Raw genomic sequence first — 8,397 nt, forward strand, 5'->3', positions numbered from 1 at the left:
GGGAGACGTACAATGTACCTGTTTTAACCAGCTTTTAACTTGTACAAATAAATACAATAATACAATAATACAATAATACAATAAATATCTATCTAAAGTGAATTGAACCTTCAAATTGAGTAACTGTGGTTTGTTGAACCCAGATGTTGTGACACAATTAGAGTTTTGGTTCTCCTATCTTGGGAAAAAAAAAAAATAGGTGACATCACAAAGGGCTAGAACAAGACAGGAATTGAGAATCTCGTAAGGAAAGTAGAGCTAAAAGCAGGGAGCATTTTTAAATTAAATTAAAATTAAATTAAATTTAAAAAAAAAACTGTTTATCTATGTGGAAAAGCTACATGTAAAGCCCTATGTTTACAGCCTCCTGCTAAAAAGCTGGCTTTTAGCTTCCTGCTAAGAACGACCTGTTGCTCGACCTTCCATCCTCGGCCTCAGCAGGCAAAGGGAATTTTTCACAATATGGGACCTTTTTAATGGAGTAATTGTGGTTCGTGGAACCCAGATATTGCGACGACACGATAAGAGTTTTGGTTCTTCTGTCTTGAAAAAAAAAAAACATTTGTGACATCACAAAGGGCTAGAACAAGACAGGTAAATGACTGAGACCACTTCCTGGAGAGCCGTTGTGAAAATTAATTTCATACGGCAGCTTTAAAAAGAGTTACTGGAGCAAAGATCCTGCAACACATTTCGAATTTGACGTCTTGTCCGCATTTTGGATGCCAGTCTACCCGACAACTGCCTGCATTATTTGTGGGAAAGAGGATCTCGAAGGGAAAGTGGAGCTAAAAGCAAGGAGCATTTTTAAATTAAAAAGGAAATAAAAACAAAAAAACAAGTGCGTATACCTCGCTGTCCTAAAAGCGTCTTCCATCAGGAGCGAGTCGTGGCTCCGCCCGCTGCAAAGTGACTGGCCCAACTTTAGTTTGGAGAAACGGAGGCGGACTACTTCAGGTGGGCGTTTTAAGGGACGTGGCAGGTGCTGGGGAGGGGAAATAAAAAAAGCGGGTGAAGTAATGGGTGAACTGAAGCAGACTTTTTTTGGTGGGGGCGATTGAGTTGGGGGTGTGGGGTGAGGCGGGGGAGGTAAAGTGATGTGCATTACCCGCGGGCAGCCAATAGGCTGGCACCGAGCCGCCGTCCTCCATCGCCTCCACTCAGCTCCTGCAGCTGAGACGTACTTAGCGCCATCCATAATGCATGCTGGCCGCCGCCCCCCTCGTGCACAGGCCTGTCATGGCCGGTTCCCTTCGACAACTCAGCCCAACTCTACTTTTGGCCCTAAGAGGACGTGAGCGGCTGCATAATTTAGATGCTGCACGCTGTTTTCTGGGCTCATCTCTTATCAAAAATGTAACAGGCTGAATTTCTGGGGGAGTTTTATCTAAAAGCGGGGAGGCGGGGCTGTTTCCCGCTGGAGACAATGGCTGAGGACTGGCCCGAAAAACTTTGGCAACTTACTTTTTTTTGGAGGGGGGAACTTTACAGTGACGTCAGTATCATGCATGGCTGCTAGAACGCACACACACACACACACACACACACACACACACACACTAGACAGGCCTTGAACCAACAAACTAGCAAGTTCTCGGTGCTCCTCCTCTGGTTCAAAGCAAATGACTTGAATTAATATGCTGTAATTCTGCTGTTTGCTCCGCTTGTTTCTCTCTGGAAGTCTGCCCTTTGTGATGTCACAACAGGCGCTGAAACAAAGGGCCAGAGCGGGACCCAAAAACCAAAACCAGTGTCTTTTCCCAGTAATCCTGACCAGCCAATCATGACTGTTGATACCTTGGCTACTTGCCACACCCCCAGCTACCAGGTGTTGACTCCGCCCTCAGTTTGTCCCCTTCCCAAACATTTCGAAGCTCGGCTTTAGCAGGAGGCTTAAACATTGCGTTTAACGGAGGTCTGAATATGCCGTTTTCTGGAGATCTAGACAGAATGTGAATGACTAACTATGCTCTGGATTCTCGAAATATAATCTGGGACCTTTGAGCCATTAGTTTAAATTTTGTAAAAAAAAAAGAAAAAAAAAAGGGGGGGGGGGCATCAAAGTCGAACATACATAGTGGAGTTGTAAGGAGCAAACAAAAGGCCCATTGAGGAAGCCGGCACAGCCAGCTGCAGTCAGACGGGTCAAGGGGACCCAGGTCATCAATAGAAAGAGAGACTGAAGACAGAAGGTGGAACACCTGCTGGAGACGTCTGACTTCACTCACTTTCAGAGAAAAAAGGTGCATGCCTGCTGACGTGTTAAAGAAAAGCAGAAGAGGTGGACTGATCAATCCATTGGCCAAGTAATCATCAGCAGTGGTTCGTTTGATCGTCAACCTTATTTCTTCAGCATTCAGGAGATCGATTTAGGTGTGAAAAGAACTTCAATTGACTGATAAGTATTTATTTTAGTTTAGATTAAAGGAACTAAAATCATCCATCCATCCATCAGAAGAGCTGGCTGGGGAACCTTGTGTCAATAAGTGTCATCCAATAGGAAGGACTTCCTCAACACTTCTCATGAGCACAACTGCATTAAAAAAAACAACTAAATATTATTTTGCATTAAAAAAAAATGTTATGCATACTTGTCACATTCGCTCAGTCCTTATTGTAGAACTCTGATCACATTTAGAGCCTTCAGCCTTCACTTTTCGCCACGGTGCTTCAATTCACTGACACTGTGTAGCGCACCAGGCCCTCAGCGGCACCAGAGCTACTTCGGCCCTGTTTGCACTTGGTCACTTGTAACTGTTTTGGGGGATTGGATCACGAGAACGGATCTCGCAGCATCTGTTCGCATGTAGCATTAACATGCGTCTCGAGCGTGCCATTTGTGATCGCATTTGCACTTGGTTACTTCATGTGTTTTTTGCCGATCGGAATACGAAAAACGAAATGATCAAGTGCAAACAGGGCCTTATGCTTCCTGCAGAGGACCCTTCGCTTAATCAGTTCAATCACTGCAGCACAGAGAGCAGCAAAACGCTGTTCAGTTACTTACGATGTAGGTCGGCAACGAGCAGCCGATGCATTGCTGACGTTCAGGTGCACAGACTTTTGAGTCCTTTCTCCTTATCCTTATTTGGAACCCCCGGCGTTCCAGTCATCTCCATGCAGCTGCATCTTTCTAGGGATCTGAGATCAAATAGCTGTAAAATCAAAAAGTCAAGTTGGTCGGAATTCTAAAACAGTGGCTTCTAAACAAAATAATGGAAGAAAGACTTCAATTAAGAGGCACATATTCTACCCATTTTCAGGCCTTTTTTCATCCCAAAACCCTCCACATCTGCAGAAAACAAATTTTAACCCTGTGTTCACAGCCTCCTGCTAAGCGGCTGGCTCCAAATGTGAAGGCTCCAAAGGGACAAAACTGCAACATCGTCTCAGAGGACCGGGGTTGTTTCCACTGAACTGGAAGAGGTGAGGCTACTCTCTGTGACATCACAAAGGGCCAATTTCCAAAACTGTGTGGAGCAAGCAAAAGAAACGGACGGATGGACTTTTCCCATTTCCTACAGGTCAGGTGACAAAAAGCATTGGTGAAGTGAACAGTGTATAATATGGCAACTTCACACTTTTATCATCATTTTGTACTGGAGAGCACATCTTCTTTTTCTGTCCCACTGGGTATTTATCCAGGTTTCAGAGCCTGAAGCACACACACGCACGAATGATCAGTGAAGGAGCGTCTCGAAATGGAGCACAAGATGAGATGGTGAAGTACATTTTGTTTGTGTATTTAATACGAACGCCCCCCCTGCAAATGTTTAACGTTGCCGTGTGTGAGGTGCGTGTGAAGTCCGACAGACCCTGAGCGCGGTGACGGTGGCGGCTGGCCCCTCCATCCCCTCTCCTCGGCCCTATTAGGGCAGCGCTGACGCCAAACGACGCCTGCGGCGGGACCTGCAGCTCACTCCCACTCTGCGCAGAGCCAGAGTGAGAATGATGAGCTCTAAACACAGTTCAGCCTCAAATAAATAACCGCCGACAGTCACAACAAACGGACCAACTTGTATTTGTTTGAGACTTTGACGACTTGTCGCGGAAGGGGGCCGTATATGGGAACTTCTACCGGCTCATTTCTACATACAACAATACAATGATAAATAATCCTTCCGTGTCGTCACCTGTTGCGCTGTCCGAGTAATAATGTTCCTACAGCTTTAATTGTGTGTTGCGTCGTAAGTAAAACAACTGCAATGACCCACTGGCTAAAACTGAGTAAAACATTTTCTTAGCCCTCATCCCTCCACCCCATGACTCTGAGATTTCATTTTTTTTTTCCCCCAAGAGTTCTGTGTGACAGGTTCAATTTGTCAGAGCTGCGGGACAGAATAACAAAGAAAACTTTTCCTGTGACCTTCTCCATCAGCTACACAAGCTGCGAAGTGAGAAACACGACCGCAGCCGGGAGGCCCCCTGAAGCTGCGTAGATGCACCGCTCCATAATAGGTCATATCAGCGGCACGGCATGTAATTACTATTTACTGCGACCGGACTCCATTTATGGCGAACCGTCTTGAACCTGCGACTCTGTAATCTCCAGGATTTGCCGGCTGCTCACAGAAATTACTGTCACGGACCAGAAGATTCTTTAATACCCGATTCCCAGTAAGGTCAGGATTTCACACACCGGTGCGCCGCCCCGCACCTTTAAATAAGCCCTTGATGCTGAGTGTTGTGGTCATTCAGTGAGAGGGAGACGGAGGAAGGAGGGAGGGAGGGAGGGAGAAAGGGCTGAATTGAGACGTTTGTCCGAGCCGCCGTCCGACTGCAGGTGTTTCTGATTGCGGAGGTCACGTTCTCGCTCGACGCACGCATTTACAGACGTCTGCGGCTTTAAGTGATCAAACTTCATCGTAATCAGTATTTTAAGTGCGTGCGTGTGCAGTGTTTGGATAATAGCAACAGTCCGGTGGGTGCACTGGTGGTGGGGGGGGTCTGTTATTACAGCTTCTCATAAAAGCTCATTGTGGACACTTTGTGGTTGACGGGGGGGAAACTTGAGTTGGTGTTTAGGATAAGAGGCTCTGTGCTTCACTGTCAGACCTTTGTTTTTGTTCATCTCAGGCTGAAAGTATCTCAAGATATCTCCACCAAAGTTACTCGTTTAGCCCTCTGGTTAAAGCCAGGGGAAGTACCGTTGCCCTCTGTGACATCACCAAGAGATCATTTCCAGAGCTGCATGGCTCAGCGTGCAGGTGTTTTCTGACAGGACAGAGGCAGAGACTACAGACTCACTTTGCATCACATGGGGCCCTTCACAGTTTCATCTGTGCTGCTGTGTTTTCTCAACTGTACACAATCCATGAGGCAAAGTTCCCTGGAAAAAAATCACCTGCAGCAGCTGTAACTTCCTGCGGTAGTTGGGTGTGTTAATCCTTCTGCAGATTTAAAGATGATTTACAATGCGACTCTTCTCGGTTCTTACCATCTTATTAGTTGTCTGCTGATGGAATGGCAGCATCGTTTTCATCATCACATCTTGGCTCTATGTACATTTTTTCAGGATTTTCACCTGAAAAATAACAAAGACAAAAGCTGTATTTTTTTTTTATTTTTTTTTTTATCAATTTGGTTTTAGAATTAGTTGTCAGCCTCAGTGCAGCTACAAAAATTGTGGGTTATTGTGCTATTATTGAAACACGTTGCTGCTATACAAATGACTGGGGGAGGGCATAGAAAGGGTGAATAAACAATTAATCCTGTTAAAACAAAAACATTAAGCTTCATCGTGAGTCAGCGAGGCAGCCGGCCACTCCAACATCTGCCGGAGGTGCAGGGCCACAGTTCTCAGATCAGTTACGGGACGGAGATCCGAGCATGCGAGAAGTCTCGTGTCATGTTTAGCCTGGTATGCTAACCGGTGTTTCTCCTCCCCCATGGGACTGAGCGAGAGATGGGAAGACGATTTTATAGGGTCACTCCCCCCGTCTTCCTGTCTGCTAACTCCCCCCCCCCCCCATCTCTCTTCCTTCCTCCTTTATCTCCTCCCTCAATCGTCCTCCTCCTCTTCCTCCTCCTCCTCCGGCGCTAGCAGGATAGCATACCGCCTGCCACTTGTTTGGATAAGTTAATGCTGAGATGTCAGCCTCCATTCTGATGTATACCACCTGCCTTGGCCTCCGGCTGACCTCGTGCTCCAGCTCCCACTGCAGAGACATTCCAGTGCTTTTTCTGGCGCTGTGTTTACACTACAACAGATTGCGCCGCTCTGCCCCTCTGTGTTCAGCACCACAATGGGCTCCTTAACCAGAGCTGTCCTTTGACAGACGACTTAAACAGGAACCTGGCCCAAATCCTTGGATGTCCCCACGAGGAAGTGTTGTTGAAGACATTCGCTTCCAACACACGACCAAAAATCCCTCCAGAAACTCTGACTTGAGGTTTCTGTTTGCGTGCTTGGAGGAGGAGAGGCCAGCGAGCGGCTCCGGTCACTCGGATGCCAGGATCCTCCCACTCAACGCTGCGAGAGCTCATGTGAACGCCATGATCTCACTGCATCTGCCTCTTTAGTGAATTAGTGCTGTTGATTTGCACTGTGTGTCCACATCAGATCTTAACTGGAAGATTTACCTCACGTTTTTTTTTTTTTTTGCGTGTGCGCCTTTATCTCATCTGGAATAAAATTTAAAAATGTCTCCACTTTTTTTTTTTTCCAACACGGGATGACACAAACTCATCACAAAGAGTTTACTAATTTGAACCAGCCGAGAAAAAGTACTTTAGTGCTTTTGCCAAGGAGCTCGTGCCTTCCTTTAATGTGCATTTGCCTGTTTGTTTCCCCTTGCAAACACTCCTGAACATATTTCCAAGAAATTTAGTGGGCGGATGAGTCACGGGCCAATGAAGAGCCTATTAAATGCTGGCGTGGACAGCGATAGAGGGGTGGATCAAACAGGCTACACACAAGTATCCTTCCCCAACATAATGAGGGGCATGTCCGAATGAATGTGACACCCAGAAAACACTGGCATTTACACAAAGTCTTGGAAGTGGTGTGTACCACTTCTTGCCAATTGAGTATATATATATATATATCATATAATGTAATCATTGGGAAATTGTTACTGTACTGATTCATTTTTTTTTTTTAAAGTTCTGGGCTAATCGAAACACAACTGTTATTTATTGCCAGTGACCTTATCTGACTATATTTACTATATATGCATTACTTTAGAGTATAGCCTTAAGGTATCGCAGTTGGCAGATTTGCATCTAATATGCTGAATGGTGAAGGTTGAAGCGAGCCAATAAATTCTACTGTCTGTCACACTCTCCTGTGTCATAAGCAGCCAAGAAGCAAGTGGTTAAAAAAACAAACAAAAAAAAACACTGCAAAGAAACTGTCGAGGCTGCCTTCTAAACATGAAAAAAAAAGATGTTTGCGGCTGAGCCTCTACTTGAACTCACTTTGTTCCATCAGGTGCAATCAATTTGACTAAGCAGGTTCTGTGGCAGCTGTTTAGTGATGTGACATTCTCAGTGTATATACAGATCAGAAGGCGTGACACAGCGGCCACATCACGGGAATTGACGGCGCAGCTTCACTGGCAGCAGCTGGTTTCAATCCAGCCGTGACCACCTACATGGTGACGAACCCAGTGCCCATTAGTGACCGCACGGTGATAAAACACACACTCGAGCTGCCGTCGCACTCACCACCTGTTGTTTGACTCGACAGAACCCAGTGAATGACGTCTGAATCAATCCCCAAAGGGCAGAAAATATAAAAATGTGAAGGCAAAATAAGGTAGTTATTTACATGGTCGCCGTTGATATCAGGAAGTACATAAGCTATTAGTTACGTTTCCACATTTACATATCCAAAGATAAAATCCCCTAAAATGTTTATATTTTTGAAGTTGATAAAAAAAAAAAAAGGGGGGGGGGGGGGGGTGTAAAAAGAGATATAGCATTACCTTATTATTTACAACGAACTTTTTCGCCATCAAGTGGTCAGTAGAGGAACTACCACATCGTTAACTGGAGACCTGAGCGGGAAGAAGCTGAATATCAATAGTGAATCTGTGACTATCGGGTGTCAGAAAAAGTATTTTAACCACTTTAACTTGTACTTACTTTGATCTATCTCGACACTCAGTAAGAGCAATAAATATCGAAATAAACAATGTTAAAAAAGTATTGAATCACTTAACGAACATTTCACGACCACGTCTTTGTTCTGTAACTGAAAAATGAAATTGTGCATTTTGCCAAACACGCCGCTCTAAATGTATATTCAAGGTGGTGGCGCCATCTTGTGGTAATAACGATAACTACACGTAAAATGTCAAGATACAAAAATAATTGTTCGAGATCTTGAAACAATTTCATAAAAACAGCTATAATGTATAGGTCAGCTTATTATCAGTTCATAAAACCACAACA

Source organism: Nelusetta ayraudi, unplaced genomic scaffold (genome assembly GCF_046127955.1).
Source record: "Nelusetta ayraudi isolate G7.1 ecotype Tasmania unplaced genomic scaffold, CSIRO-AGI_Nayr_v1 ptg000002l, whole genome shotgun sequence".
Lineage (NCBI taxonomy): Eukaryota > Metazoa > Chordata > Actinopteri > Tetraodontiformes > Monacanthidae > Nelusetta > Nelusetta ayraudi.